This window comes from Pleurodeles waltl, chromosome 5, assembly GCF_031143425.1.
Source record: "Pleurodeles waltl isolate 20211129_DDA chromosome 5, aPleWal1.hap1.20221129, whole genome shotgun sequence".
In the NCBI taxonomy this organism is placed as follows: domain Eukaryota; kingdom Metazoa; phylum Chordata; class Amphibia; order Caudata; family Salamandridae; genus Pleurodeles; species Pleurodeles waltl.
The window spans coordinates 1,809,848,654-1,809,866,770 of record NC_090444.1 but is presented as its reverse complement, the minus strand read 5'-3'; positions in this window follow the sequence as shown (position 1 = coordinate 1,809,866,770).

Sequence of the window (18,117 nt, the reverse complement as noted above, 5' to 3'; positions counted from 1 at the left end):
ACGGATCTGTCGTGAAAAAGAAGTGACTGCAGGCACAGAAGAGGATGTTCGAGAAACAGTAGTGAAAGTCCTCGGATGAAATCCATAAGTACAATAAAAGGGTGTGGTCTTGGTCGCACTATGTATTGTGTTGTTATAGGAGAACTCGGCAAGAGCAAGATATTCCGACCAATTGCTTTGTGTGGCATTACAGTAACATCTCTGATACTGCTGAAGTTCTTGATTCACTCGTTCAGATTGCCCATTCGTTTCTGGATGGAAACCTGAGGATAAAGAAATCTCAATGTTAAAGAAGGCACAAAAGGCTCTCTAGAAACGTGATACATATTGAGGCCCTCTGTCCGAAATTACCTCTTGAGGAAGACCATGGAGGCGAAAAATATCCCGTAGAAAAATGCGACTCATTTCTGGGGCCGTTGGTAGTTTCTTCAAGGCTGAAAAATGGGCCATCTTTGTGAATTAATCTACGGTCACCATGATTAATTGGTTACCAGAGGAGGTAGGTAGAGAACATATGAAATCCGTGGATAGAGTACACCAAGGAGCGGAAGGAACCGGTAAAGGTCTTAATAAACCTGCCACCTTAGTTCGGGGTGTCTTAGTCTGGGCACAGACTGGGCATGCTGACACATAGGTTTCAGTGTCTGTCTTTAGCGAAGGCCACCAAAAAGATTGCTGAAGCAGCTCCTGGGTCTTCCTGATACCTCGATGACCGGCTATAGGAGAATCATGGCACATTTGCAGGGCTTCTGTCTGCACTTTCTTGGTAGGTAGGAAAAGAGCATGTTGATGATAGAAGTAGTTGTCCTTCTTCTGCAAAAAAGGAGTCACTCTATCCCATTCTGAAGCAGACAGAAACTGGTATTCGGATTGAATTTGTTCTTGAAAAGATTGAGTAGGTCCGATGATCCTGCTAGACTCAATAAGATGTGGAGAGGAGTTCTGGGCTATGTCAGGATATCTGCGGGATAAGGCATCTGCCACTAAATTCTGGGAACCAGGTGTGTATGTGATCACGAAATCATACTGGCTAAAGAAGAAAGCCCATCGAGCCTGATGACTGTTGCAACACTGAAAGCTCCGAAGACACTGGAGATTACGGTGATCAGTCCTAGCTTCAAAAGGCTCTCTTGAACCCATTAGGAAATGCCTCCATTCCTTACAAGATACTTTGAGAGCGAGTAGTTCTCGTTCCAGTACAGAATAATTTCGTTCAGCCTCTGATAGAATATGAGACAGATAAAAGATAGGATGTTCCAATCCATCATTGCCTTGCTTCTGCAGCAGATCTGCTCTGATAGCTCTGTCTGAGGCATCAGTCACGACAATAAATTTCTTGGTATTGTCAGGATGACGCAACACGGGTGCTTGGGTAAAGGCGGTCTTTAATTCTTGAAACGCGTGTTCAGCCTCCTTGGTCCAAATGAAACCCTTCTTCAGGTTCACTTTCTTAATTGTTTGTGTTATGAAACTTTGTAGGTGGGCAAAGTTCTGAATAAACTGACGATAAAAATTTGATAAACAAAGAAAACATTGCGTTTCTTTAATGGATGTTGGAGAAGGCCAATCTAATATCGCACTGACCTTGTCAGGATCCATGGATATTCAGTGTTGATTAATACAAAACCCGAGATACCTTACTTCAGATTTATGGAACTCACACTTCTCAGGTTTACAAAACAATTGTTTTTTCTTGAGTCTTTCCAGGACTTGCAGGACATGATCTACATGGTGCTCAAGATCACAGGAATATATCAAGATATCATCCAAATAAATGACTACATATTGATTGAGTACATCAGAGAATACTGAATCCACAAATCGTTGAAAAACAGAAGGGGTGTTGGTCAGTCCAAAGAGCATAACACGATACTCGTAGTGCCCAAAAGGGGTACGGAAAGCTGTTTTCCATTCATCTCCTTCCTTGATCCGAAGGAGATGATAGGCACCCCGTAAGTCTAATTTAGTAAATATCTTGGCTCCTTGAATGGCATCCAATATATCTCTGATTAAAGGCAGTGGATATCGATCCTTAATCGTTATTCTGTTGAGTTCACGAAAGTCCACACAAGGACGCAGATCCTTAGTCTTCTTTGGGACGAAGAAGAGAGGAGCCCCAGCGGGGGACGTGGAAGGAGAAATCAAACCGTTGTGTAAGTTGTCGTCTAAATATTCCCTTAGCACCTTCTTTTCTTGGTCTGTCAGAGAATACATTCGACCGAAGGGGACGACTTCACCAGGAATTAAAGGAATAACACAGTCATAACTGCGATGAGGTGGCAAAATAGGATTACTAGGTTTCTGAAAAATCCTGATATATTCCTGATAACAATCTGGAACCCCTTGGATAATATTGATAGAGTTATCCTTAGTTGACCGACAGGATCTTTTTGGAGTCCAATAAGAAGTAGTGGAATAACAATTCTGTTGACAAAATGAAGACGTTAGGGATATAGTTCGTGTTTCCCAATTGATATAGGGGTTGTGTCGGGCTAACCAGGGAATTCCCAAAATCATGATGTGATTTGGTGAGGCTATGAGATCAAAGCCAACGTGTTCTTGATGCCCCCCAAATGTCAAAGAGTAGGAGTTGAGGTCACCACAGGTCCTGAGGTTAACGGAGAGCCATCCACCGTGTGAACCTGCTCAGGAGTTTCTTTAGGAATGCAGGGAGTTCCTTTACTTGTAGCCCAGGTCTCATCCAGATAGAGTCCACTGGCTCCACAATCAAGGAGAGCCAGAAGATGTTCTTCTTGATCTTGTGAACTTTGTAACTTGACCGAGAGAATAAACAGGGTGGACATGCTTTCTTTGGAGGAACATATTGATGGTACTTCAGCTCCTCCCGTCTCCTTCCTCCTTACAAGGGACGGGAGCTGGCGTTTCCCGCAGGCCTGGAGGGACGTACCGGACAACTACGGATCAGGTGGCCAGCCTTACCACAGTATAGGCAAAGTCCCCTTCGTCATCGTTCCTCCCTTTCTGACTCTGTCAATGGCCCACGAACCAGATCTATCTGCATGGGCTCCTCATGGGGAGGTGGAGAGGCTTCAGATGGACTATCTTCCGTTCGCCGACTGCTAGCACGGAAGGTACCGGACTGGTATGGAGCTCTAGTTCTACATCTTTCCATCTTGCGCTCTCGAAGTCTATACTCGATGTTCATAGATTGATCCATTAATTCTTTCAAAGAACAAGCTGGAGAAGAGTGTCCAAGCTCATCTTTAATTTCTTCATGCAGGCCTCGACTGAAAAGGGTTACGAAGGTGCGTTCTACCCAGGAGGTTTCAGCTGCCAGCTGTTTGAAGCGGTTTATATACTGCAGTACATCCTGATTACCCTGCTGAATGTCACATGAGGCTTCTTCAGCTGCTGCTTCTACCCCAGGTCTCTCAAACATTTGTTTGAAAACAGTCAGAAAGGCGGAATAGTTAGCCAGGACTGGGTCATCTCCAGAAACCAGAGGAGTCGCCCAAGCAAGCGCTGAACCAGACAAGGCGCTGATCAGATAGCCCACATTAGCCTTATCCGAAGAAAACTGGAGTGGACGAAAGGTAAAGAAAACCGTCAGGGAGTCCAAAAATTCCTTCATCTTTAAAGGATCTCCAGAATATCGAGGAATAGTAGCAGATACGGGTGGTATGTCCATTGATCGGGAAGACAAGACCTGTTGTAGCGCAGTGTTCTCTGCGCGTAACTGTTGTAACTCTTGGGCTTGTTGTTGGACAGTCTGTAACATAGCTTGAGCATTTTCTGATGCCTCTCCCTGTGGATTTTCCATGGCGCTCTCGCAACGCAGAATCTTTTGGCGTTGCAATCTGTCACGTACTGCGCTGGACTTCTCACCTCTGGATTTAGGATTGGCGAATACACCAAGTCTTCTACAGGTCCTGGATACTCCCAGATAAGGGCGACCCCTTCTAGTAGCCACGGTGCCGCTTGACAGGCTACGCCAAAGCAGACCGTACCCTCCAGAAGGAGTCCCAGAGGGAAAAAAAAACAACACTGGGGAAAAAACCTCTAACAGGAACTCCTGAAGGAAAACAAGAAAAAACAGGACTTGACAACAGGAAACAAAAATAGGCAATATCCAGGGTAAATGTAGGAAAAAAGGAACAGGCAAAAATATCCCAAGGCAAAAGCAGGAACAAAGAACAGGCAAAAATCTCCCAAGGCAAAAGCAGGAACAAAGAACAGGCAAAAAATCTCCCAAGGCAAAAAGCAGGAACAAAGAACAGGAGCGAACAGCACAACCAGAAGGAAGTGTTTGCAACGCAAGGAGGGACAAGACTGACTGACTTATATACTGAGAAAAGGGAAGTGACATCACAGGAAAGGGAAGTAACACCATCTTGGATTGGCAAAAGCCCATAGACCAGTATAGAAAAAAGGAAGTAGTATAAAAGAAAAACAGAGCATGCTGGGACAAAAACACGAAGAAGACAAGATGGACACAACATGGATAGAGACAGGCAAAAGGACCAACAAAAAACCCACCACCAACAAAAGAAGAAAAAAGGCTAGAAGTAAATGTAGCGCGACCGGAAGCGAAATATATGCTTCCCAGAAAGCATAGTCAAAAAACGCGGGGAACGGCGCTCCGAATATCGGTAGCGCGTTCCACCCGCGAGGACAGAAAGAGACGCCGCATCAGAGCACGGTGTTACACCTAGGTGCAGTAGGCAGGTTTGGTGCCTTTTCTTAGTGCAACAGGACTTCAGTTCTCGAGTCTTGGATCTTCTTTTTTACTTGTCTTCTTTTGTACTTGGAATCAGATTTTTTGGTCTAGAGATGCCCACTAAATACTGTATTTAGTGGGTGTTTTAGGGAGTACCTAGTAGTGACCAATGGGTCATCTACCTTAGGGTGGCTACACCCACTAGGTGACCACTTTCTGTGGGCAAAGCTTACTTCACTACACCTGATTGGCTATTTTCCTTCCATGCAAGATGGAGGAAAATTAAATGGAGAGGTCACCTCACATGCAACACCTTAGGGGTGGTGCAAGCAGGGGCTGACGACTCCTCCTGTCCTTTGTGTGTTTTCCTGCCATTGCTCCTGCCAAAAGTGGGGGTTTGCAGTGAAGGGGGCCATATTCTGCAAGCAGCAGGCTTCGTGGTTACGTTTCAATGGCAGTAAGACCTTTGAAGCTCTTAGGCAGGTCTGTGCACATTTCTGGGGGATGTGGGATAGCACCTCTGCCCAGGAAGGGCTTTGTTCTCTGATCCCAGAGAGCAATGTCTCTCTCTCCAGGGGTCCAGAATCCTGTCTGGTGGTGGCAGACTGGTTCGGACTGACCAGCAACCATGCCAGGGTAGTTAGCTTTTGAAGCAGTCACCTCTAAGATGACCCCTGGGTACATGTTTTAATAAATCCAATACTGGTATATCATTCTGAGTTGTTTGATATGAAACAACCCAGGGTTCAGAGTAGCCACCATGCAGCTGTGAAACTCATACTGACCTGTGTCCCGCATATGCATTTAAACTAGCTGCTCTGTTCACTTACTATGTCCCAGGTTTGGCAAGGACACAGTAGGGGCATATTGCTCATGCAGCTTTGCCCTCACCTACAGTATAGTGCACCCTGCCTTAGGGCCAGAAGGCCTGCCAGAGGGGTGACTTACCTATATTGCACACAGTGTATAGCGGACAGGTAACACAGGCAGTGTGCCATGTCGAGTTTACATTTTGGGATTGCACCAGGATACTCTGCCTACAATGGCAGTGCTGGGTGGATCAGGATACATAGCCTTTGAGGGTGGCACAATATGTGGTTGGAATCCCGTTCCACTGAGCAGGAATTAAGTCCTACCATTCCTGCTTGTGGATGCCGGGGGAGCTGGATATATGGTGAGTTTGGTGTCATTGCACCCCACCATATTTATGGCCTCCACTGGTAGCCTTCACAGCCAGGGAAGCCTGGGCAACTCACAAAATCTGGCCTGATTACCTCCCTGACCACCAGGGGAGAGGGGCAGGGGAGTGAATATGAAACTGCAATGTCTGAAACAACAAATATAACAAAAAGTACCACACACCTAAATGTGGAAAGAGCATTTAGATGAAAGGGTCACCTTCTGTAAATCATATGTATATATCTCTTTTGAAATTAAAGGAACAATTGATCTTAGAACTGACGCCGAGTGAAAACATTTTAAAACAAACTCCAAGTTACCTACGTTGAAACGCTTAAAATGTGGACTTTTCACCGTCATTCAGTAAGCAAAATGTGTTGTATTTGTTTTCTTTTAATGATTTCATGGTTTTGTGTGCTAATCACTTTTGTGTGCCCATTGAGAAACAGACACTCAGGCAGTAAAGCAATCAAGCTGATATGACATGATTTTTTTCCGGATAAGTGTGTTTCAGCCTCTTAGATCCTGCCGTCCAGGGCAACTTTGTGAGCACAAGACTGGCCCTGCACAGGAGACAACCCACATCACCAACGACTGTACGTGTGTGTGTGTGTGTGTGTGTGTTGTAATTAAAGGGCACAAATCTATCAGGAGGGAGCAGTGCCTTGTCCAGGGCCTAATGCACAAAATACAAACAAAGAGCAGTTCCAGGGTTGAGACAGATGTGAGGGAGAATCTCTACTGTCACAATGTAGTGTTTATTGAAAAAGTGTGTCCTTGACGCTTCCTTGGATTGGCTCCATGTGGATTGTGGGTTTCTGATCCTTTTAGAATTATTATCAGTCTCCCTCAGTGCAAGAATATTTACTCAACCTCCAAACAGTCAATCACACAAGCCTCACATCTTGTGGAAGATCAGGAGACGAAGAAACCTCCTGGTGCTAATTTTATTAATCATGACACTGATAATATTGGTACCACTGATACTGATAATATGGGGCACAGTAACACTAATAACAATATAGTGCTCACTACCACTAATACTGATAACATAGAGCACAGTGGCAGTAATAGAGACAATGATGATGTAGGACACAATGCCACTAATGCTGATAATGATGATACAGGGTGCAGTACCACCTATACTGATAATAATATGGGACAAAGTACCACTAATACTAATGATGAAATAGGGGACAGTACGAATAATATTGATAACAATGATATAGGGCACATACTGTAGGAAGGTAGCCTCTTTCTAGCCTTGTTACCCCCACTTGTGGCCTGTTTGTGAGTATATGTCAGGGTGTTTTCACTGTCTCACTGGGATCCTGCTAGCCCGGACCCAGTGCTCATAGTGAAAACCCTATGTTGTCAGTGTGTTTGTTATGTGTTACTGGGACCCTGCTAGCCAGGACCCCATTGCTCATACGTTTGTGGCCTATATGTGTTCCCTGTGTGGTGCCTTACTATATCACTGAGGCTCTGCTAATCAGAACCTCTCTCTGCTTTTAGAATTGTCACTGCAGGCTAGTGACTAATTTTACCAATTCTAATTGGCACACTGGAACACCCTTATAATTCCCTTGTATATGGTACCTAGGTACCCAGGGTATTGGGGTTCCAGGAGATCCCTATGGGCTGCAGCATTTCTTTAGCCACCTATAGGGAGCACAGACGATTCTTACACAGGCCTGCCACTGCAGCCTGAGTGAAATAACGTCCACGTTATTTCACAGCCATTTTACACTGCACATAAGTAACTTATAAGTCACCTATATGTCTAACCCTCACTTGGTGAAGGTTAGGTGCCAAGTTACTTAGTGTGTGGGCACCCTGGCACCAGCCAAGGTGCTCCCACATTTTTCAGGGCAAATTCCCCGGACTTTGTGAGTGTGGGGACACCATTACACGTGTGCACTACATATAGGTCACTACCTATATGTAGCCTCACAATGGTAACTCCGAACATGGCCATGTAACATGTCTAGGATCATGGAATTGTCACCCCAATACCATTCTGGTGTTGGGGGGACAATTCCGTGCATCCCCGGGTCTCCAGCATAGAGCCTGGGTACTGCCAAACTAACTTTCCGGGGTCTCCACTGCAGCTACTGCTGCTGCCAACCCCTCAGACAGGTTTCTGCCCCCCTGGGGCCTGGTCCCAGGAAGGCAGAACAAAGGATTTCCTCTGAGAGAGGGTGTTACACCCTCTCCCTTTGGAAATAGGTGTGAAGGGCCTGGGAGGAGTAGCCTCTCCTGGCCTCTGGAAATGCTTTGAAGTGCACAGTTGGTGCCCTCTCTGCATAAGCCAGTTCAGGGATCCCCCAGCCCTGCTCTGGTGCGAAACTGGACAAAGGAAAGGGGAGTGACCACTCCCCTGACCAGCACCACCCAGAGGAGGTGCACAGAGCTCCTCCAGTGTGTCCCAGACCTCTGCCATCTTGGATGCAGAGGTGTGAGGGCACAATGGACAGCTCTGAGCGGCCAGTGCCAGCAGGTGACGTCAAAGACCCCTCCTGATAGGTGCTTACCTTTCTCAGTAGCCTCCTCTGTGGGCTATTTAGGGTCTCTCCTGTGGGCATCTCACCAGATAACGAAGCTCACCAGAGTTCCTCTGCACTTCCCTCTTCGACTTCTTCCAAGGATCGACCCCTGACTGCTCTGGACTCCTGCAAAACCGCAACAAAGTAGCAAAGACGACTACTGCAACCTTGTATCGCTGATCCAGCCGCCTTCTCGACTGCTTTCCTGGTGGTGCATGCTGTGGGGGTAGTCTGCCTCCTCTCTGCACTAGAAGCTCCGAAGAAATCTCCCGTGGGTCAACGGAATCTTCCCCCTGCAACCGCAGGCACCAAAAGACTGCATCACCGGTCCTCTGGGTCCCCTCTCAGCACGAAGAGCGTGGTCCCTGGAACTCAGCAACTCTGTCCAAGTGACTCCCACAGTCCAGTGACTCTTCAGTCTAAGTTTGGTGGAGGTAAGTCCTTGCCTCCCCACGCTAGACTGCATTGCTGGGTACCGCATGATTTGCAGCTGCTCCGGCTCCTGTGCACTCTTCCAGGATTTCCTTTGTGCACAGCCAAGCCTGGGTCCCTGACACTCTAACCTGCAGTGTACGACCTCCTGAGTTGTCCTCCGGCGTCGTGGGACCTTCCTTTGTGACTTCGAGTGAGCTCCGGTTCACTCTTCTTCGTAGTGCCTGTTCCAGCACTTCTGCGGGTGCTGCTTGCTTCTGAGTGGGCTCCTTGTCTTGCTGGGCGCCCCCTCTGTCTCCTCACGCAATTGGTGACATCCTGGTCCCTCCTGGGCCACAGCAGCATCCAAAAACCCCAACTGCGACCCTTGCAGCTAGCAAGGCTTGTTTGCGGTCTTCCTACACGGAAACACCTCTGCAAGCTTCTTCACGACGTGGGACATCCATCCTCCAACGGGGAAGTTCCTTATCCTCTTCGTTCTTGCAGAATCCACAGCTTCTACCATCCAGTGGCAGCTTCTTTGCACCCTCAGCTGGCATTTCCTGGGCATCTGCCCACTCACGACTTGAGTGTGACTCTTGGACTTGGTCCCCTTGTTCCACAGGTACTCTCGTCTGGAAATCCATTGTTGCTGCATTGCTGGTGTTGGTCTTCCTTGCAGAATTCCCCTATCACGACTTCTGTGCTCTTTGGGGAACTTAGGTGCACTTTGCACCCACTTTTCAGGGTCTTGGGGTGGGCTATTTTTCTAACCCTCACTGTTTTCTTACAGTCCCAGCGACCCTCTACAAGGTCACATAGGTTTGGGGTCCATTCGTGATTCGCATTCCACTTTTGGAGTATATGGTTTGTGTTGCCCCTATACCTATGTGCTCTCATTGCAATCTATTGTGACTGTACATTGCTTGCATTGCTTTCTATTGCTATTACTGTATATTTTTGGTATTGTGTACATGTATCTTGTGTATATTTGCTATCCTCATACTGAGGGTACTCACTGAGATACTTTTGACATATTGTCATAAAAATAAAGTACCTTTATTTTTAGTATATCTGTGTATTGTGTTTTCTTATGATATTATGCATATGACACCAGTGGTATAGTAGGAGCTTTACACGTCTCCTAGTTGAGCCTAAGCTGTTCTGCTAAGCTACCTTTTCTATCAGCCTAAGCTGCTAGACACCTCTTCTACACTAATAAGGGATACCTGGACCTGGTGCAGAGTGTAAGTACCCCTTGGTACCACTACAAACCAGGCCAGCCTCCTACAGTACCGTCTTTGACAGAACCTGATTTGCACTGTGACAGTCCTTGCTAGGATCTTTTAGGTGGACCTGAAAGGTTGTGTTGCCTGCCTGACTCTTGTTATAAAAACAAATAAAAATACATATATGGAAATAAAAACTTACACATGCATCCATAGAGGGGCCTTGGAATAGCCATCATCTGACCATCTATATACCGTAATCAACCTGGCCATCTATATGCTATAATATATCCTAATATACCTCTTCCTATTCATTGCCTCTCTTTTGTTACACTCTCTGTCCCTATCACATTGCACTCACTGCATCGGATACACAAAGGGGAAGTGTTGAGAATTGTAAGGATGATCTTAGGGAGGACTACGACCCCCTCTCCCTATTGTCTTTTTTTAAGTAGCACAGTCCCATAACCTGACTCCTAAAATGAGATGGGTATAAAAGCATTTTTGCAGTGGCAAACTTCAAATCGCATTATTTGCGGCCATAAAAATTCTTAGTACATCTGGCTCAGGATGTAGACTTTCTATTTATTTTATACAATCTGCAGCTATCTTTCATCATACCCAACAATGGGACGGTTACTGCTAGAAAATGAATCTGGTGAGACCGAAATGTCATGTTAATAGGCCATTCAGTGCATCTAGGAAACTTTGTCTCCAGCCAAAAGCAAAGGAACCACATCTGCACAAATTCAGGAGGTCAATCTGGGAAACATAGTCCCTCATTTACTATTAAATCTCGGGCTGGTAACCTTTTCCTCCCACGTGATACAAACGTGAGAGTTCCTTGCCCAGAACCACCAATCACACGCAGTCTAAGCTACCTGAACTCTTTGGGGACCCGAGATATTTCCACTTCAGAACCAAGGAGGGCTCACTCACCGCCTAGGGCGCAGGCCAAATGAGGTACCTCCTAATGTTAGCGCATGAAAATCTGTGCGGTTGTATGTCCAGCCATAGAGCAAGCTGAATTTATTTTAGATGATTATTATTATTACTAGTAGTATAATAGTGAACAACAATAACAGTATCTAATAATCTTATTAAAATGATAATAGTTATTGTTATAAACTACTCATAATACTGATTAATATTATTATTATTTTGTTGTAACTTATTAGTATTAAAAATAGTAATGATTATTACTGTTATTTTGTTTCATTGTAACTATTGTTAGTAGTATATAATATTGGCAACATAAATAATAATTATTTTGTTTTGATACTATTGTTATTATTTACTCCTACTAATGATATTAATGGTTACTATTATTAATATTATTATTAGACAGACTGTCTTTTTTGGAGTACGATCCTAATACCGTCCTCAAAGACATTATACCTGCAAAGCCTTCTACAGTTCCTACCTGTGTAAAGGCAGGGCAAGCCTTGCAGCTCTCTAGAGCCTGGGTACGCACAATAGCAGTTATTTTTAGGTTGAGCCTATTAGACAGCCCATGCGCTGTCTCTTGCAAGGCAGACGGTGGCTTACCAAGAACATAGAGGGTCTTTGAGCCCACCCATTGCTTACTATTGGTTGACTTTTCTGTCGCTCTCATTTGCCTCCTTCTTATTAGTGGCCCAGCTTGTCAATACCGTGTTTGTCCCTCCCATCAAGCATTGCCTCTTTACCACCTGTTGGATTGGCTGCATCTCTGCTTCCACTGCTTGCTTCCAAGCACTACTTTTTTTGTGTTGATCACTCCATGAAAGTGCATGTGATTTTGAGCTGCCTCCTTCTTGTACTTGTCGCATCCTGAATACTTTGCTCTGTTGTCCATGCGCTTCTCCCTGCCCTTTGTGCCCATCCGTGTGATTCTCCACATTGCCTTCTCACGTCCTCTATGATGCTTGACCTGTGTCCTCCTCCTCTCTCCCAGTTGTTCCTTTCCCCGATGCTGCCATGTTAATTCCATGTCCCCTCTGCCCTCCCTGTGTTGTTTTCAGGTTCCCCCCTGCGCTCCCCTGTGTTTTCTATGCCTCCTTCCCACGCTCCATCTTGCTTCCATGTTCCCCTATCCTTCCCTATTTTGTTTCCAACCCCATTGCTTCCGGTCCTGATGCTTGCCTAAAAAAAACACACTTTCAAACGTTTTATTTTCATTTTAGTTACCAATCCATGATCATACAGTTAATATACTGTGCAAAACTACGAACCTGTCAGCTGCAGGAAAAAGTAATGCATTCCTTTAAGATCCCCACATTTTCTGAGGGCAAATATCTGATGATTTGGTCATGGCTGAAGATTGGTGATTGTTTATTTGCAAGCTGTATGATAAGACTTAAATAAAGAAATAGTGCCAGTTATATTATTACTAATGTAAGAGAGATGCTTTTCAGAATCTCTAAAGCTGGTCTGGCAACATACCGGACTGTGTTGATGCCTCCGGTCGCATCCTCAGGAATTAATTCATTGCTGGAAGATTTGGGAAAAACAGTTTATTCCTGCAGATGTGAAAAGATGGGACACATGCCCAGGCCCGCATGGCTCTTCTTAATTTTCCAGCTGGGCTCCGTGGGCTTGTTGGTTGTTGTCGCTTCCAGGATCCGCATTACTGACAATAATTCTGGGAACATAGGGGCACTCGTGGCAAAATGCTGAAATCTGAAAATCAGGGGTCATCTTCAGCATATGAGTGGCACCCATGACAAAACAATGGAGGTAATTCTTGACATTTAAAAACTGTGGCTCTGGCATACTGTAGATTATTATTGGTATATGGAAGACTTCCCTTGCAAATTAAAAAAAAAAAAAAATTGGGTCACCTCCTAGGAATCACCAGTTTTTACTGGCCAAGAAAGTCTTACTGTGCCTTAAAATACACTATTTAGCCCCAATGTCTTCATCATATTCAGTGTGTTTTTTCGCTTTTCCATCGTATCCATGTATACAACAAAATCAGGGAATACAAACAAGGATTAACTGAGGTTAAAAGAACTGAAGCAAATATTCTCATTGTTGATGCTGCATGCAGTCTGTCCTGTTCCTTAGCTAGGATGCTTGCACGTTGGTGGAGCCTCCATTATCTATAGGTTGGAAATAGAGTATTTGTATTTGTGGCATTTGCTCGCACAGAGACAGTTTGCTTGGCAACCATTCCTCAATCGCACAGAGACAGTAGTCAAGTCTTGACAAGTTCAGCTTTATTGTGATCTGTCTGTTGTCAGCACAGTTGTAGCAAGTTAGTTTGAGGATCTGTTAGAGGTGTGAGCTTGAGATTGATAGGATTGGAGAGATGTTTGAGCCAGATCACTGAAAGAATATCGAAAACACAAATATCGCGTGGACAGAACATCATGTCAAAAACATCGACAACTGTAATATTGAGAAAGCAAGTGTGAATAGGTAATTAGAGCATTGGAATATTGAGAGCTCCATTGAAGTCAATGCAGCCGCAGAGATCTTTATTTTCTGGTGAAGGCCCTTTCACATGAGGGGTCTGAACTCCGCCAGCTGCCTCTAGCAATACATTCTACTGTCCGAAAGCGCAGCTAGCCCAAGAGTCATGCAAAGGTGAAGAGCTGAGCAGCACCTGTGGCAAATCCTTCATGATATTTACAGTTTTTCAAAAAGTCTCAACACATTTCTTTCAATTTATTTGGGCACATTTCCACTGATGAATGGGTAAATAATCAGCTGGAGTACAAAAGAGATGTCTGGAAAACGCCACTAAAACTTTGCTGCAAATGAACTTGATATACTTGACAAGCAAAGGGCTGAAACTAAGACTAGAACAGCAACAAAATGGTCAACTCAAATATTCAGAGACTGGTTGGTAGAAAATGGGCATGTACCAGACTTTGAGATGAATCCCCTGCCTCAACTCTGCAGCCTTCCGAGACATTTGTTATGCAGAGGTAAGAAAAGCTAAAGGGGAATGTTATAGTAATCAAATTAATAATCCTCCTGTTAGCACAGTAGTTATTATTCAGATCTGCCTACCTTTATTATTTATTTGTATTTTATTTTACATAAGGGGAGCGGCCCCTTGGGCAAGGGCCGTTCCCCAAGGAAGCATATTATTTTAAGCCATTTATTTTCCTCTTGGGAGCAGATCGCCCTATTTCTATTATGCCCATCTTCCCCCAAGGGGGGCAGAAACCACTTAGGCACCAAGGATCGGGGGGTTGTTTGCAGGGGCAGAGGGGGCACATTACTGATGGCCATTTCTGCCCCGGGGGGGGGGGGAGATCAGCCTATTTTTGTAAGGCCCATCTGCCCCCAAGGGGGAACAGAAAGCCCACTAGACACCAGGAATGATTTTAAAAAAAAAGAGGGTTGAGGTATGGCCATACCCCAAGCCCAAATAAATGAGGACAAAGTTGTTCTGCCCACTGGTGAGCAGAGGGGTGGGGGCTGGCAACCATTATGAGCATGGTTATGCCTTCCTCCCCAACTGAAGCGGGTAACAGTCTTTCAGCCCCCCGAAAACTAAAGCATCTCATCCGAGTGGCAAGCAAGAGGACATTTGATTTTTTGTGGGTTTTGATTTTACAATCTGCCAAACAAGCTTTGCTAACTCCCAATATCGTTCCACTTCAAATGGTGAGCGGCTGCATTTTTTGGACTTTGGTACAGGGTGGTGTGCTTCACATGCACCCCACACCCTTTTCTTACCAGAATGCCATGCAAACCCCCAACTTTGCTTGAAATCACATATTTTCCCACCATGTTTGTGATGGAACCTTCTGGAATCCGTAGGAATCTACAGAATTCCTACCACTCAGCGTTGTTGCGTCTATACCGATAAAAGTTTTACCCCACTTGTCAGCCTAAAAATGTTTTTTTTTAAACTGTCCTTTTGGACCCGCTTTGGTCCCTCTCATGTTCAACATGTTTTTGACTCTTCCCTGTCACAGGCACTTGGCCCAACTACACAAGTGAGGTATCATTTTTATCGGAAGACCAAGGGGGACCCACACAGAAATGTGAGGAAAATTTGAATTTTGCAATAGATAGTTTTGATGTGTCCATGTTGTGTTTTGGACCCTTACCTGTTTCTGGCACTAGGCCTACCCACACAAGTGATGTACCATTTTTATTGGGAATCTTGGGGGAATGCTAGGTAGAAGGAAGTTTGTGGCTCCCCTCAGATTCCAGAACTTTGCAGCACCGAAATGTGAGGAAAAAGTGTCTTTTTAGCCACATTTTCAGGTTTGCAAAGGATTCTGGGTAACAGAGCCCAGTGAGGGCCCACAAGTAACCCCATCCTGGGTTCCTCTAGGTGTCTAGTTTTAAAAAATGCACAGGTTTGGGAGGATTCCCTAAGTGCCGGCTAAGCTAGAGGCCAAAATCCACAGCTGGGCACTTTCTAAACAACACATCCGTTTTCAAAGTAAAAATGTGATGTGTCCATGTTGCGTTTTGTGGAGTTTCCTGCTGCGTGCACTAGGCTTACCCACACAGGTGAGGTACCATTTTTATCAGACTTGGGGGAATACAGAATACAAGAACAAGTGTTATTGCCCATTATCTTTCTATAATTTTTTTCCTTCCAAATGTAAGATAGTGTTTAAGAAAGAAGTTTATTTGAGAAATGCCCTGTAATTCACATGCTAGTATGGACACCCCCAAATTCAGAGATGTGCAAATAACCACTGCTTCTAAACTCCTTATCTTGTGCCCATTTATTTAGGGAATAGACAGGTTTCCTTGATACCTATTTTTTCACCAAATGAATTGCTGTATACCCGGTTTTCAGTAAAAACCCACTGCAAGGTGCAGCTCATTTATTGGCGTTGGGTACCTTGGGTTCTTGATGAACCTAAAAGCCCTATATATCTCCACAACCAGAAGAGTCTAGCAGACGTAATGGTATATTGCTTTAAAAAATCTGCCATACCTGGACAAAGTTACAGAAGAAAAATGTAGACAGAAATGACTATTTGTTTCAACTCAATTTCAATTTTGTTTTATTTCAGCTGTTACTTTCTATAGGAAAGCCTTGAAAGATCTACACAAATGACCCCTTGCCAAATTCAAAATTGTGTCTACTTTTCAGAAATGTTTAGCTGTCCAGGATATACCATTGATTTTGCACCCATTTCTGTCACTAACTGGAAGGACGCTGATAGCACAAAAATAGTAAAAATGAGGTATGTCCCAGTAAAATGTCAAAACTGTGTTGAAACATTTGGTTTTCTGATTCAAGTTTGCCGGTTCCTGGGAAGATGGTGATTTTAGCACCACAAACCCTTTGTTGATGACATTTGCATGAAAAAAAAACACATGATTTCTTCTGCAGAACTCTTTTCCCATTTTTCCCCAAAAACCCAAATTGTAGCTATATTTTGGCTAATTTCTTGGTCTCCTCCTACCTTTAGAATCCCTAGGATGTTGGAAAAAAGGACGCAAAATTGCCATGGATAGCTTATGTGGACAAAAGTTATGAGGCCCTAAGCGTAAACTCCCCCAAATAGCGACAAAAAAAAAAGACTGCACAGGAGAGGAAAAGGCCTGGCTGCGAAGGTGTTAATGAACAAACAAAAAATCATAAGGAAGTAAATGATAAACTTAAATTTCAAAACAGTGGTCGCAATTATGCCCAACTAGGCAGAGAACATGTCCTGTGAAATCTTTGAAATTTTAAATTTCCGAATTGCCCAGATATTGCACATCGTTCTATGTTCAAGCAATGACACGTACTGTGGAGGATGCTGCAAGTGTCCCTGTTTGGTATTTCAGTAAGCCTCTTGGGAAAAACACAATTGCAGGACTAATGAAAGAAATCAGCAGAAAAGCCGGATTAAGCCATAATTACACAAACCATTGTATGTGCACTACAGCTGTGCAATTGCTCGCAGATAATGGTCTTGAAGTTCATCAGATAATGGCGGTCACTGGCTGCAAAAGTGAAACTAGTGTACGGAGTTACTGGAAAGCATCACCTGAAGATCGAAATGTATGGTCCGCTGTACTAGCAAATGCAGGAGACAGAACCAATAAAGATGCATCTGAAAAATACACAAATGGGCCAGAAACCTGCTTAGAAATAGAAAACATTCCTTCTTTGAGGATACCAGGAAGCAGCACAGATCACAATATAAAAATACATTTCTCACACTATAACATCACATTTATCGCCAATGTGCAATTTTGTACCGGAATGAAATCTTACTTTAACAGATTATTTTTGATGGTTTTCATGCTTTTCAAATTTATCAGTGTGCATATTTAACTCATAAATTTGTAATTTGTTATTCGATGATTTAGAATTGTAATTGTGGCACAAAGCACATGGTGGTGTTAATATAATAATTAATATTTTGCATGCACATAGTTGTCTGTTTTTGTTTTTTATTCTCTCTGTCCGTATATATTTTTGTACCATTCTTCAAGTACTTAATGTTCAAGTAGGGTTGTGAACTGTCCATTTATTTCCTGTCATGGCCCGTTTTTTAAAAAGTGTAGTCAGAATTAAAAATAGGTATTGCATCCAAAACTGTTTTTAATTCCCTTTCAGCACTACACTTTTTCAATATTAGAGCAAATCACTTCAACGTGTGTTCTACAGCTGTCTCAATGTTCCCTGACTGCTAATTTGAGTAATCAAGGACAGAAAAGACAAGATTAAAGTACATGTTGACGATTTGACTTTAATTTCCATTTCATTTTTATTTCCAGGTGTTTGCTGAAATCTAAAATGTGTTCGAAAGGCAGACATTTATTTATTTTTTTACAGGGAAAGTTGTCAGCCATTTCACAATACGTTTGTACTTCATAATAAAAGCAAAATTTTAAATGTCTTGCTTCTTTCGATTTTTGCTGGACAATTAGATAATTCCGTTTACAAAATGAAGCAGACACTTAACAAGCCTCCATGTTGCTCTACAAGGTGCGACTCGCGTACCTGATGGAAGTTAAAACCGGTGCGCATTCTAACGTGCAAAGTGAAAAAACATGGGTGTGGGCTTTTCCTAATTTACAAAATGTGCACTTTAGTTCAAAGCACATGCGCTGAAAGACGACCCGGGAGAGCACCGGAAAGTAATTGAACAATTTTAAACGTGCTCCATGG